This window comes from Mandrillus leucophaeus, unplaced genomic scaffold (assembly GCF_000951045.1).
Source record: "Mandrillus leucophaeus isolate KB7577 unplaced genomic scaffold, Mleu.le_1.0 Scaffold135, whole genome shotgun sequence".
Lineage (NCBI taxonomy): Eukaryota > Metazoa > Chordata > Mammalia > Primates > Cercopithecidae > Mandrillus > Mandrillus leucophaeus.
Window position 1 is genome coordinate 269,017 of NW_012101310.1, and position 13,040 is coordinate 282,056.

A 13,040-nucleotide genomic window follows, 5' to 3' on the forward strand; every position below is an offset into this window, starting at 1 on the left:
TATATAATACACCACTATTAACTATAGTCACCCTGCTGTGCAATGAATCTCAGAAACCGTATTCCTCCCATCTAATGGAAACTTCATACCCTTTGACCAGCATCTCCTTATTTCCCCCAATCCCCAAGTCTGTATGTGTTTTGTTTTTTGTTTGTTTGTTTGTTTGTTTTTGAGATACAGTCTCGCTCTATCCCCTAGACTGAGTGCAGTGGCACGATCTCGGCTCACCGCAACCTCCACCTCCCAGGTTCAAGCCATTCTCTTGCCTCAGCCTCCTGAGTAGCTGGGACTACAGGCGCACACCACCACGCCCAGCTAATCTTTTGTATTTTAGTAGAGATGGGGTTTCACCATGTTGGCCAGAATAGTCTCCATCTCCTGACCTCGTGATCCTCCCGCCTCGGCCTCCCAAAGTGCTGGGATTACAGGTGTGAGCCACCGCACCCAGCTGGTTTTTAAAAGGATGATCAGGGAGATCTCCTGAGGAGGTGCCATTTGACTGGGAACCTGAAAAAGGCCCGACAGCAAGCCATGCGGTATCTGCAGGAAGAATGCTCTAAGCAAAGAGAATAGCCAAGTCCTGAGTTGCGAGGGTGCCCAGTGTTTTTAAGGGACAGCATGGTTGGGGCGCAATGAGTCGGGGACACTAGGAAGATGTTGGGAGACAATTCTCCATAGGTTTCTGTTTGTGCGTGCCTGGTGAGCATTCTTCTGCATCATCTTTTCAAATACGTTTGTACAGCAAACGGCCTTGGAAGATACTGTCTGTTCTAGGACAGAAGGCAGATTAATTTGCTGTCAATAGAATAGAGATAATGGCTCCTTTCAGGGTAAAAGTTGGGCAGGTTTGTTTGCAGCTCGTCGTGAAAATTTGGGGTTTCCTAGGTTCAGGGTTCCTGGGCTGTGATGCACAGAGTCCACTTGGGTTGGGCTCCTTGCGGCGGCCCTGGGACTTGGGGGCAAGCAGGACGTACTGTCACAATGCTCATGCTGCTAGCTGTACTGTGAGTAATAGAGTTCTTTGTCTTTAACTCTGGAGTCTCATGTCTTCTGCTGGTGACCATGAAATGGTGGTGGGCTAACTTGTTAGTTCTAAGTTAACTTATAACTAACAGATCCTTCTAGCTTGTAACCGAGGCCCTTCACTGTTTGTTTGTTTGTTTTTGTGACAGAGTCTCAGTCTGTCACCAGGCTGAGTGCAGTGGCACAATCTTAGCTCACTGCAACCTCCACCTCTCGGGTTCAGGTGATTCTCCTGCCTCAGCCTCCCGAGTAGCTGGGACTACAGGCACCTGCCACCACGCCTAGCTAATTTTTTGTATTTTTAGTAGAGACGGGGTTTCACCATGTTGGCCACCATGTTGGCCAATCTCCTGACCTCATGATCCACCCGCCTCAGCCCCCCAAAGTGCTGGGATTACAGGCGTGAGCCACCGTGCCCCTCCCCTTCACAGTTCTTGGCAGAGGGATGAGATCGGAGACAAAGAATGAATGAACGAACAAAGGGAGGAGTGAATTGGGATTCAGAGAGCATTCTTCCTTAAACACAGAATATCGATATTGAACGCGTCGCAAGCCAGGTGCACACACACGGCTCTTCACTCCCTTGGGGTACAACAAGCCCAAGGACCGACCACAGAACCATAGAAGCGTTCTATGGACACGTCAGAAAGAAGTGAATGGAGCCACCTGTTCATAGCTGCTGTTCCCTGTCATTGGTGTGAGATAAAGTGGGGGTGACCTCCTGGATAGAAGAGAATACTGAAGTAAAAGGGCTTGGAGGAGGATCCGAGGAAGCCTGGCTCAGGTTCAGTGTTTCTGTCATGAAGATTCCAGATCTGACAGTCCCTTGTCCCCCCATCCCCCCAGCCCCTCATTGCTGGGTCCTGGGACAAGCTGTTCAGACAGAAGAACCCACCACCTAGGCCTCCCTGTACCTGCAGGAATAAAGCCCGGGCAGACAAGACGCGGAGCTTCCCAGGGCCACACTCTGCCTCCTGTCCTCCAGCCGCTCCTGTGGCACAGAGACAGGGGACCTGCAGAGCCTGGGTGACCTGCCTCTGTTGCCTCCCCTCTTCTCCCACCACAGCTGCCTCATGCCCTCAGGGTTTCAGAGGCAGCTCAGGCTTGCCAGACACCATAGCTGTGTTTTTGTTTTTTGTTTTGGATCAGAGCGTGTGGTGAGTGAGCTGGCAGTGAGGGAGTAAGGGAGTGAGAAGACAGAGCTCTGGGTCCTGAGGGGGCCCCTCAACCTTTAGCCCTTGCCCCCATGAGGTCTACTTTTCAGATTCCCAAGTGACCGGGAGGTGAGGGTCCTGCTGCCCGGGCTGGCCCCTGTGGACAGGGACAGGCCTGTTTCCTCAGCTGTGTCTGCTTCTGACCGGAAGGAAACACCTGGATATGAAAGAGCCGGTGGGGTGGGGTGGGGGAGCATTGTTCCCAGGGGCAGGGAAGCTTGATGGGATCTGATGGGGCCCCAATGCAACAGGGAGCAGAGGGCGACAACTGCAGCTTGGCATCTGCAGCCACCATGTCAGCTGAAGCACTTTCGTGGAGACAGTAGAGGGCCCACAGCAGGTTCTAATGGGAGGCAGCGGGGCATGGTGGCCAGGCAGGTGGCATTCCAATCCTGTCAATAGGGCAACTTGGGCTGCTTGCTTAAAACCTCTGTGCCTCAGTTTCCCTATCTTAAAGGGGACTTGACAACAACGCCTACCTCATAGGCTTGTCATGAGACTAAATGAGATGATATTTGAAAACCACTTAGAGCTAAATAAATAAATGAACCGTGCCGGGCACGGTGGCTCGTGCCTGTAATACCAGCACTTTGGGAGGCCGAGGTGAGCGGATCACAAAGTCAGGAGATCAAGACCATCCTGGCTAACACGGTGAAAATACAAAAAATTACTACTGAAAACACAAAAAATTAGCCAGGTGTGGTGGTGCGCGCCTGTAGTCCCAGCTACTCGGGAGGCTGAGGTAGGAGAATGGCATGAACCCAGGAGATGGAGGTTGCAGTGAGCTGAGATCGCGCCACTGTACTCCAGCCTGGGCGACAGAGTGAGACTCTGTCTCGACAACAACAACAACAACAACAACAACAACAAAAAGGACCGGCCCGCGAGTGCTCTGTACACCCCCCAGTAGCAGACACACACCCTTTCTAGCTGTGCTCCCCCCAACACCTGACTTTCCCACCTGCTTTCCTGCCTCTGGGGGTTTGCACACTTTGCTCCCCATTGCTGGGGTGCCTCTTGCCACCTCTTTGCACACCAGATCCTCCCTTGAGCCTCAGCCAGGAGCCACCTTCCATGGGAACCTCCCTGAGCCCACACCCTGCAGTCTCTCTCTTTCATCCTGCACCCACCACACACTGCCTGGCTCGCTGAGGACCCTGGCAGGTATTACTTTCTGGGTTGGTCACTCGCAGCTGTGTTCAGACCCTCTTTGCAGGCAGTCAGCTCCTCAAGGACAGAGACCAGGCCTCGGTCAGATGCTTGGCACACATAGAAGATACCCGATTCGTGTGTACGGAGAGAATCGGCCAGACCGGCATGACTTTCACCAAATTCCCCAGGAAAGTGATGGACGGATGATGTCCCAGAAAGGGCGCAGACTGGGACCCAGATGTTTCACATTGAGTCTTGCTCCTTGCTTCCCCACTCTGCAATCTTTGGCAGATTGCTTCATTTCCCCATGCCTCAGTCTTCTGTCCTATAAAATGGCACTAAAACACTTATCCAGTCAACCTGTAACTGCTGGTGAGAATCAAATGGGAAAATGAGTGTACTCTGCAGCACGGGCATGAATCATTAGTCCTATTATTAACGGCATGTACAGGATTCCAGAAGAAAGGAGAATCCTTCTTACAGGGTCCTGTGTCCTTTCTTCTTGTGAAAACGGGATGAAACAGTCTTGACTTGGCAGAGTTACCCTGCAGTGTCTGAGGTCACCCTTCTCAGAAAGGTGGCCATGGCAGCCCCGAGCCTGGGTAAATAAGAGCCAGGGGTGTTTCAGCCCCCTCAGGGCTCCCCTTCCAGCTCCCTCCTTTCCGCCCCTCTGTCTGTTCTGCTCAGATCTGCCTGCCTGGCAAGCTCCATCCAAGCCAGCACTTACCTTGGCTCAGTGGTAGCTTCTGGGCTCCCCAAGTCCTTCAACCAACTCCCTACAGTCCTGTGCAAGGCCCCCAGTCCCAGAGAAGCAGATGTCTTGGGAGGGCCTCCACGGGTGTCTGTGGTCTTGACTGTGCTCTTCAGATCTGCAGAGGAAAGCTCGATGTCTCACAGCTCTGTCCCCTCCTCTTCCTTCCCCTTCCTTGTGGCCCTCGAAGCTCCTCCCAGAATGCGTTCTGCTGTGAGACTGCTTTCTAAAGAAGCATCTGTGGTCACCCACGGTCACTGGAGGTCCTTTATTCTGATCGAATGCGACCAATTTTATGGGACGGGAGGGACACCTCCCAAGAGACTCCCTCTGGTGTTGACGGGGGAGGAATTGATGCAGGCAGCCCTGACCTCTCTCTCAAGCTCCAGACTCACCAACCATCCCCCATTCCTGGACATGGCCAGTCAGATGTCCCTCAAGCACCTCTATCTCAACAGGTACAAACTGAGCTCATCATTTCCCCCTCTAAGCCCACTTCTCTGTTTCCCGCCTCAGAATCAGCAACCTTGGTGTCATCAACGCCTCCCTCTCCCTCACCTGTTACGTCTAAACTGCACCAAGCCCAGTCAATAGCTCATGAATCCTCCACTTTCTTCCATCCCTATGGCTGTCACTGTTTCACCTGACTACCATGATCTTTCTCCTGAAACACCACAATAGCCTGAGATCCTTCACCCCACAACCAAAGGTCTCTAAGAGTGAAACACACATTTCTTCATGTTACGGTCCTGCTACAACCTTCAATGGCTCCTTATTACTTTAAAGAGAATGGCCAAACTCCTCAGTGTGACTTGCCAGACCCTGCTTGATCTGGTCCCTCCCTAAACTCCAACCTCATGCTTTATCCCTCACTCCAGCCCCTCCCAGAAGTACTGCAGTCTCTTAACGATCCAGGCTGTGGGAATCGCTTCCCAGCCCTTCTCCTGGCTCGCCCCTTGTCATTTGTTATTTATCAGAGAAGAACAAAAACCAAGCCTAAGAGGCAGGAAGAAAGTGGAGTGCCAGGGACGCTGGCAGAAGACAGAATGCCAAGGAGGGGATGATGGTCAACAATGTCAATGATTGCAGAGAGGACACAGGTGAAGAGAATGAAAAAGCATCTGCTGTCCTTGGCAATTCGGAGACAGCAGTGCTGGGCAGGGACAGTAGAGCTTCTGGGGGAAGTCGACCAACTGCATGGTGACACGTTTGCTATTTTGTCATTTTCTTTCTTTTTTTCACATTTTGAAGCCAAACACTATTTGGGAGAGTCTCTGACACATTTCTAGAGCTTCGAAAAACTCGCAGATTCTGTGCTGTCATCCCGTTGGGCCTAATGGGTAAAGGGCTCTAGAAAGTGACAGATTACTGACAGCATGGTTTGAGTGCTGGATCCAGCTATACCTGAAATTCTGGTGCTAAATCTACTCTTGGACTGTTCATTGTATATGATCCAATAAATTCCATTCTTTTTTGGATTAAGCCTGTTGGAGTTTGTCACTTAACTCAACCTAAAGAGTTTTGGGGCTGTGAAGTCACTGATCTTTTTCTGTAGGGGCTTGACTAGGTTCTATGCTGACCCCTCATTTTGCAGAGGAAGCTATTTGGAAAAAAAGTCCAGAAATGTAAATCATTTACTCTACAGCTATGCCTTCCTCCCACAGCTGCTGCTTTTCTGTCCCCTTCATGTGACTGAAGTCACATTCTATCTCGCATCTTCGTATTAATGCTCTCAGCTCACATGTCTGCCTTGTTCCTCCTCCCTCCCTCAGTGAGTTCTGAAGGAGCAGGGGCTAGGGTGTTGTTCATTATTCCATCCATCACAGGGTGAAAGAGTGTTACGAGAATGCTTGGCTTATTTGTGAAGCAAATGGGTGACTGAATGAAGGAAATGAATATGCCCAGGACAGAATAAAGGACCAAGAACGCAGCCCCTGCAGGTTCCAGACTCAGCAGCACCCGGGCAGTGTGGCCACCCTGGGCAGCCCCTCTCCTTATCAGCCTTGACTTTAACGGAATCGGAAATCACAAGCTGAGGTCACTTCTTGTGGGTGCATTGCTGCCTTATCATCAGCTGCCATTTCTGCAACTGCATTGGCTCTGGTAGCCATGGAGGGGGCAGCTTGGTGACCATAGAGAGCCCCCAGAGCTGTCCCTTGCAAAGAAGAGCTAGGGTGCTTTCATTTTTGAGTGCACACTGCTGATAGCCAGCCAGGAACAAAGGACAATGGGAGGAGGAGGTGACGATAGGAAGGACGAAGTTCCCCCACAGCCCCCAGTGCACCGTCCCTACCATCACCAAGGCAAGGCAGCACTACCCCTTTGACCAATTCCAGCCATGTCTTTCCTCTCTAGACCATGTTCTTAGGATTTGCTCAATCTGAGTTTTCCAGGCTGTGCTCTTACCAGGTTTCTCATCTGCACCAATCTCCCAAGAGCAGCCCCCTGTTTCCCTGCCAAAAGGCAAACGATCCATCAGCATCAGAACTGTAAAAATTAGGGTTCCCTGGTTTCATTGTACTAGGTCTCAGATGACCTGGTCAGTTAATGGAGGCAAAGACACCCCCAGAATGATCAATGCCCAAGATACAGAAGCAGAAGGCTCACCATCTATTGCCACTCCTCCTCCTCCTCCCTCTGCCACTCTCCTCTGCCAAGTGAGGGTCCCCACTCCTGGTAACCCTTCTGGGCATAGCTGCAATGGCCTCTCCTCAGGTTCCTCTATCTCAGCCCGGGTGTTTGGAAGTCTGTTCACATAACTCGCCTTGGGGTTACAAAGTTACTTTCTCTACAGATGAACCACTGCTTCTATTCCATCCTCATCCATTTTCCAGTCCATGACAAAGCCACTGAGAACTTTAAACCAAAATTAAATATTCTTGCCACTGTGGACTGAGCCATGGGTGAGGGGGGCCAGATACTGGCATTGGGGAGGTCTGGAGGACCACAGTATTGGAGTCAGGCAAGAATTACTTGCTTAGAACAGGAGGCCCCCAGGGTCGCTTGTGTCCTCGCCTGCAGTGCCGCCCACCATGGGAGCTGCTCTGGGATTATTCAGCATTGAAGGCAGCAGAATTTGTCATTTCTGTTTTCTAAGGAATCCACTTACATGTAATACTAATAAGCAAAGTCGATTTTACTAAAGATTATGTGGGAGGATGAAGGGAGAGTACATCACACATCTCTTGGCAAACTATTCAAAAATCCTCTGTGGATAGTTCAGAGGATCCCGACGTCCCTCCTCGAAGCCGTGCCATTGGAGCGGGCAGCCTGGATTATGGTGGAGTTTTGTGCTTTTTCCTTTCTCTCTTCTCCCTACATGACCCTGACTCACGAGTGCTGGTTCCTCCATCTCGGATTTTTTCACAGACATACCTGAATTGTCTTTGACGTGCATTTAGAGCACTTCAATTCCATTCCAATTCTTAACTCCCCATTTCTCTCTCTCGCTCTCTTTTTTCTTTTTTTTTTTTGAGATGGAGTCTTGCTCTGTCGCCCAGGCTGGAGTGCAGTGGCCCCATCTCGGTTCACTGCAACCTCCGCATTCCGGATTCACACCATTCTCCTGCCTCAGTCTCCCGAGTAGCTGGGACTATAGGCGCCCGCCACCATGCCCGACTAATTTTTTTGTATTTTTAGTAGAGACGGGGTTTCACCGTGTTAGCCAGGATGGTCTCGATCTCCTGACCTTGTGATCCGCCCGCCTTGGCCTCCCAAAGTGCTGGGATTATAGGCGTAAGCCACCACGCCCGGCCAGCTCCTCATTTTTCTACCCCAAACTCATCACCACCACCCACACAGATGGCTCTCTGGTTGGCAGGTCCCATTTTTAGAAAACTGTGAAAGGTAATAAACCAGAAAAGAGCTGTTAGGACAACACATTTTGCTTCGTTTAAACAATCACCTCATGAGTCAGGTACAGTTATACAGATAGGTCAAGTTTAAAAGCTCACACCCCTGGTGGAGGTGAGACTCCAACCAAGGACCCCCCAGTCCTAGGACTTCCCACCCGACCCCAGGAAGATCTGTAGGCTGAGCCAGCCTGAATCCTGAATCACTTGACCTCAGTCCAGGAAGGCCAAGGTAGTGGCACAGGCAGTACCTACCTCCAGGGCACCTCTGCCTCTGGTGCAGTCCCTCCAGCTCTTGCCCACAGCCCAGGGTCAGGCAGGACAGCATTATGCTCTAAGCCAGTGGTTCCCTAAGGGTAATGCCTGGACCAGTAGCATCAGCATTGCCCTGGAAATCTGTAATCAACTAGTACTGTCTGCTGTGGCTGTGGAAAGGGAGGAACAGTGCACACTTCGGGAATCTTCCATTCTTTACTTCCATCAGTGTTATTTGGCAGGGTGCATGCAGAATCAGGGCTAATTGGTGTGATAGAAGAAGCAGATTTATGCTTCATATCCAACCAGTCACCCTCTCAGCCATTCTTCTTTTTGGTGGTGGTGGGGAAGTTTTGATTTTAAATGCCATCAATGTTCTTTTTTCGTTAAGCTGTAAAGTTTAAAAAACTAGTCAAGTAGGCCAGGCATGGTGGCTCATGCCTATAATCCCAGCACTTTGGGAGGCCGAAGCAGGTGGATCACTTGAGGTCAGGAGTTCGAGACCAGCCTGGCCAATGTGGTGAAACCCCATCTCTACTGAAAATACAAAAATTAGCTGGACATGGTGGCCTGCACCTGTAATCTCACCTACTTGGGAGGCTGAGGAAGGATAATCAGTTGAACCTGGGAGGTGGAGGTTTCAGTGAGCCAAGATTGTGCCATTGCACTCCAGCCTGGGCAACAGAGCAAGACTTCGTCTCAAACAAACAAACAACAACAACAACAAAAACTAGTTAGGTAATCCATAAATACATTTCCATTATAAAAACACTCAAGCATTGTAGGAACCTAAGAGTTAAGCAGGAGAGTCTCTCTCCTCCCCATTCCCAATTTCTTTACCCTCCCACCCACTGGTAACCATGGTAAATCGCCTGGGATGGTTTATACACATAAGCGCCATAGAAATTGCTCTTCAACTTGCTTTGTTTACTGGAAGATCACGACATATCAGTGCATAAGGATCCACTGCATTCTTTCCTTAAATATAAGTGTACATTTTTCTTTGGACTAGTCACACATTTACAGGGTTCAAAATGGGAAGGACACCGAGAAAATCAGTCACTCCCTCTTCCGAAAGCCATCCTTTAGTTGGTGAAGAAAACCTTGTGACCTCCTCCTTCTCTTTTGCAGGTGCAACTGTCCCCTCTCCCAAACTCCTTGGTACTGGCAGCTCTGGGATGGTGTGAGAGGGCAGACATCTTGGGGTTGCCGTGAAGGGTGGGGCCTGGTCTCTTCTCATTTCCCCTGTTCTCATGGCTGCCTTGAGAGGGAGACCAAGTGGACCCCTGCTTCCTCTCCCTCAGCCCCTAATACCACAGGTTCCTCCTTGGACACGCTTTTGCTGGCGGAGCTGAGCTGGGGAGGTGTTAGGAGTCTCTTGATCTGCATGATATGTATATCACCCTCTCCATTTTCTTCTCCCAAATGAACTCACACCAGGAAGTGGAACAAATCAAGATGGCTGGGGTCAACCAGGAGATCAGTGCAAAAACGCAAAGACTCCAGCTTCTCATTATTTATGCAAATTGCCTGTCCTCCACACATATGTGCAGGACCACACACGCACTCACACACACACACACACACACACTGAGACACATCCCCAAAAGTAAGCCAAGCCACCTGGCTGGGCCCCCATCCTGGCACGTGCTTCTCGCTCTGTGTGACCCTGTGCAGGCCTCTCCAAGTCTCTGGGCCTCAGTTTCCTCCTCTGTAACCTGATGGCTGCAGATTGGGTGTGCAAAGCCCTCCTCAGCTTTCTCAGCCCCAAAACGATTCTGTTCTGGCCTCAGAGACTTTCGGCTACAGTTTCGCTCAGAGAAGGCCTCTGGTCCCTGGTTGCAAGGGCCCCTTCCTTGGGTGTGTGTGGGTGGGGGCTGCTCCGCTCCCTTCCTCCTCCTCCCCAGAGGTCTCGGGGGACCCCCTTCAGTCTACTCTGGAGCCAGGAGCGACATTCACCATTCACTCAGGGCTTCCTTCCTGACTGCCCTCCCCTCAGCAGTGGTCAGTGCAGACCAGCTTGGAGTTCCGCCAACCCAGTCCGGCCCCAGCTTCCGCTCCTCCTCTATGCCCCCGCCAACTTTTCCACCCCTGCCACTCCCACCATTCCTGAGGGTGTGTGAACACAGCTTCTATTTTGAAACCATCAGAGCGTCTCCAGCGATCCATTAGAAATGAAGCCATCCTTCTCAGACATCTGTGTGATCCTTTTCACGGCCTCAGCTGAGCCACCACCCACATGAGAGGTTCCACAGAGCAGCAGAGATTAGTGGTTAAGCGCAGGGACTCCGGAGCCCACCTGTCTGTGCTTAAATCCTGGATTCCCCTTTTTACTGTCTTGGTGACCTTGGACAAGTTACCTGTCTCTGCCTCAGTTTCCCTGCCTGTAAAAGGGGGCATAATTGTGCCTAGCTCATGGGGTTGCGGCACAAACAAGTTAACATAAGCACGTAAAGCACACAGAGCAGCGCCTGACACGTGCTCAGTAAGTGCTGAAAGTGATTGCTGATAGCTCAGTTCACTCGACGCGGACATTCACAGGTGATGCCCTGTGCAGGTGGCACTGACTGAGACGCTGCACCTTTGAGCTGGAAATAGCTGAGATCCTTCGAACAAGCGCCATTCCTTCCCACTCCCCCTGTGCAAAGAGGGGCAGACACATGCGTCTGCTGTGACCACAGCCATGTCTCCAGGGAGCCCACACTCAGAGTCTCCGGGGCTGTGGTCCCAGCCAGGACATAGGCGTGCCTGCACACAGAACAGAGAGAAATAAGCTGGCACGCCTGGGGACAGAGTCTGCCACCTGCCTCACTTTGCCTCCAGAGGGATGGGGGATGGCACCCTCTCCCAGCAGGCATTTCCTTTACCCTGATTTTACTGGTAGGGTTGGGGGAAGAAAGAGAAGGATTCAGAGACTTGAGGAAAGAAGGAAGTGGATTCTTCATCAAGAAAACGGGGGAGCCCTTTTCCCAGGGAAGCTGTGAACATTCCCGGTGCTGGAGTGGGTGGCAGTGTGGCAATGAAGGAGGGGCAATCTGAAGGCCCAGGGCAGGCACCAGGCAGGCTGGGTCCACACAGTATCTCGGGTGTGCCTGGACCTGCCGGGGCTGAAAACCGTGCTGCCTCTGCTTAGAGCCCTTTCTCCTGGTGGAGACACGACTGGGATGCCAGGGACTTCAGGGAGAGGTCTGAAGATGGTGATAGACCACTACCTTCCGGCCCCTAGAGGAAGCTCCCAGCTGCCTGAGGAGAACAAAGAGGTGTAAGCCATTGTGTCTGGAGGAGCCCCCTCTCGGTAAGGCTTCTGCTCACAGGGAGCCCTGGGGCTGGGCAGGCTACCTGGACTACAGTCTCAGCAGCGTCATCCCCTTTCACATTGCATCCCCTGATAAGCCCTACACACTCCCTGGAACGTAGACACCGTGTCATTTTCACAGGCAGCGAACCGAGGCTTGGAGACACTGTGAGGCGGCCAGGGTCACTCCAAGGGTGAGTGCTCCCGCTCCTCCCTGGCCTCCCTGTGATCCGAGGTTTGGCCTGAGACAGTGTCGCATCCGGCAAAGGGAGCGGAGGAAATGTGGGGCCACAGGGATTCCAGCAGGTGCAGGAAGGAATGACGGAACTGGGAGCCGAGAGAGCTCTCCCTTCTACGGCCCCATACCCTGAGACCCGCAGTGCACAGCTTGATTTTGGTCCCCTAACGGAGGCCTGCCCAGCCTTTTAGGAAGCAGGAAGTGGCAAAGGGAGACACCCATCTCCTTCCAAAGCTGGAGAAATATACCCATTCCAGGGATGGCAAGACTAGGAGGTCAACACCCCTAGGGCAGGAGTAATTCCACTCTGAGTAGTGGGAGGTCAGAGTCTTCAAGTTTATGGCCAGCTCCTGAGCTCATGGTGAGGTACCACGTGGAAGAGGGGCCACCTTGAGGAGGAGGGTGGGGTGCTGAAAAGGACAGCCTCCTCCTTTCTCTTCATCTGCCAACAGCAGGACCCAGTAAGGGTTCTAGTTTCAGTCCCCTACCCTGGCCCCTTTCCTCAGTGTTCAATGACTCGGATTACAAAAGCTTATGGACTGGATGAGACATTCTGGCTCACAGCCCCTTTAGTCTACAATCACTTGGCCCATGGATTCGCCTACAGATCATGATGATTGTATCCAGGGGATGTGTCTGACCAATGGGGGATCCATTCTTAGGTCGGCCAGTGATTTTTGTGAAGTATGGTTTAAAGAATCTTCTGTCTGGGCACGGTGACTCACGCCTGTAATCCCAGCACTTTGGGAGGCCGAGGTGGATGGATCACCTGAGGTCAGGAGTTCGAGACCAGCCTGGCCAACATGGTGAAACCCCGTTTCTACTAAAAAAAAAATTTAAAATGAACCAAGTGTGGTGGCGGGTGCCTGTAGTCCCAGCTACTTGGGAGGTTGAGGCAGGAGAATTGTTTGAACCCGGGAGGTGGAGGTTGCAGTGAGCTGAGATCGCGCCACCATGTTCTATCAATCTCAATAACATCAAATTTGCTAATTGTGTTGTCCAGATCTTGTATATCTCTATTAATTTTTTTGTCTATGTGTTCTGTCAGCTATTGAGAGAGGCATGTTGACCACTGTGGTTATGGAGATATCTAATTCTGTCAATTTTTGTTTTATATTTATATATAGTTTATGTTTATATATAGTTACATATATTTATATTTATATATAATTTTCAGTTGTTATTTGGTGTATATAGTTTTATAACTGTAATACCTTTTGTTGGACTCCTTAATCTTTATGAAATGTTCCTCTTTATTTTT

The 13,040-nt window shown here is 51.2% G+C and overlaps 1 protein-coding gene across 2 annotated transcripts in view; it reads right to left on the minus strand.

Annotated features, from left to right (window-relative positions):
* PIK3R6 (phosphoinositide-3-kinase, regulatory subunit 6) overlaps window positions 1-4,269 on the minus strand; it is a 96,459-nt gene extending 92,190 nt beyond the window's left edge. The window contains exon 1 of one of the 2 annotated variants that reach the window (XM_011973148.1): window positions 4,117-4,269. The gene's annotated coding sequence lies outside the window, so the exon portion shown is untranslated. The remainder of the gene's footprint in view (window positions 1-4,116) is intronic. The other variant, XM_011973147.1, reaches the window with a different exon arrangement.
* Window positions 4,270-13,040: the final 8,771 nt, after the last annotated feature.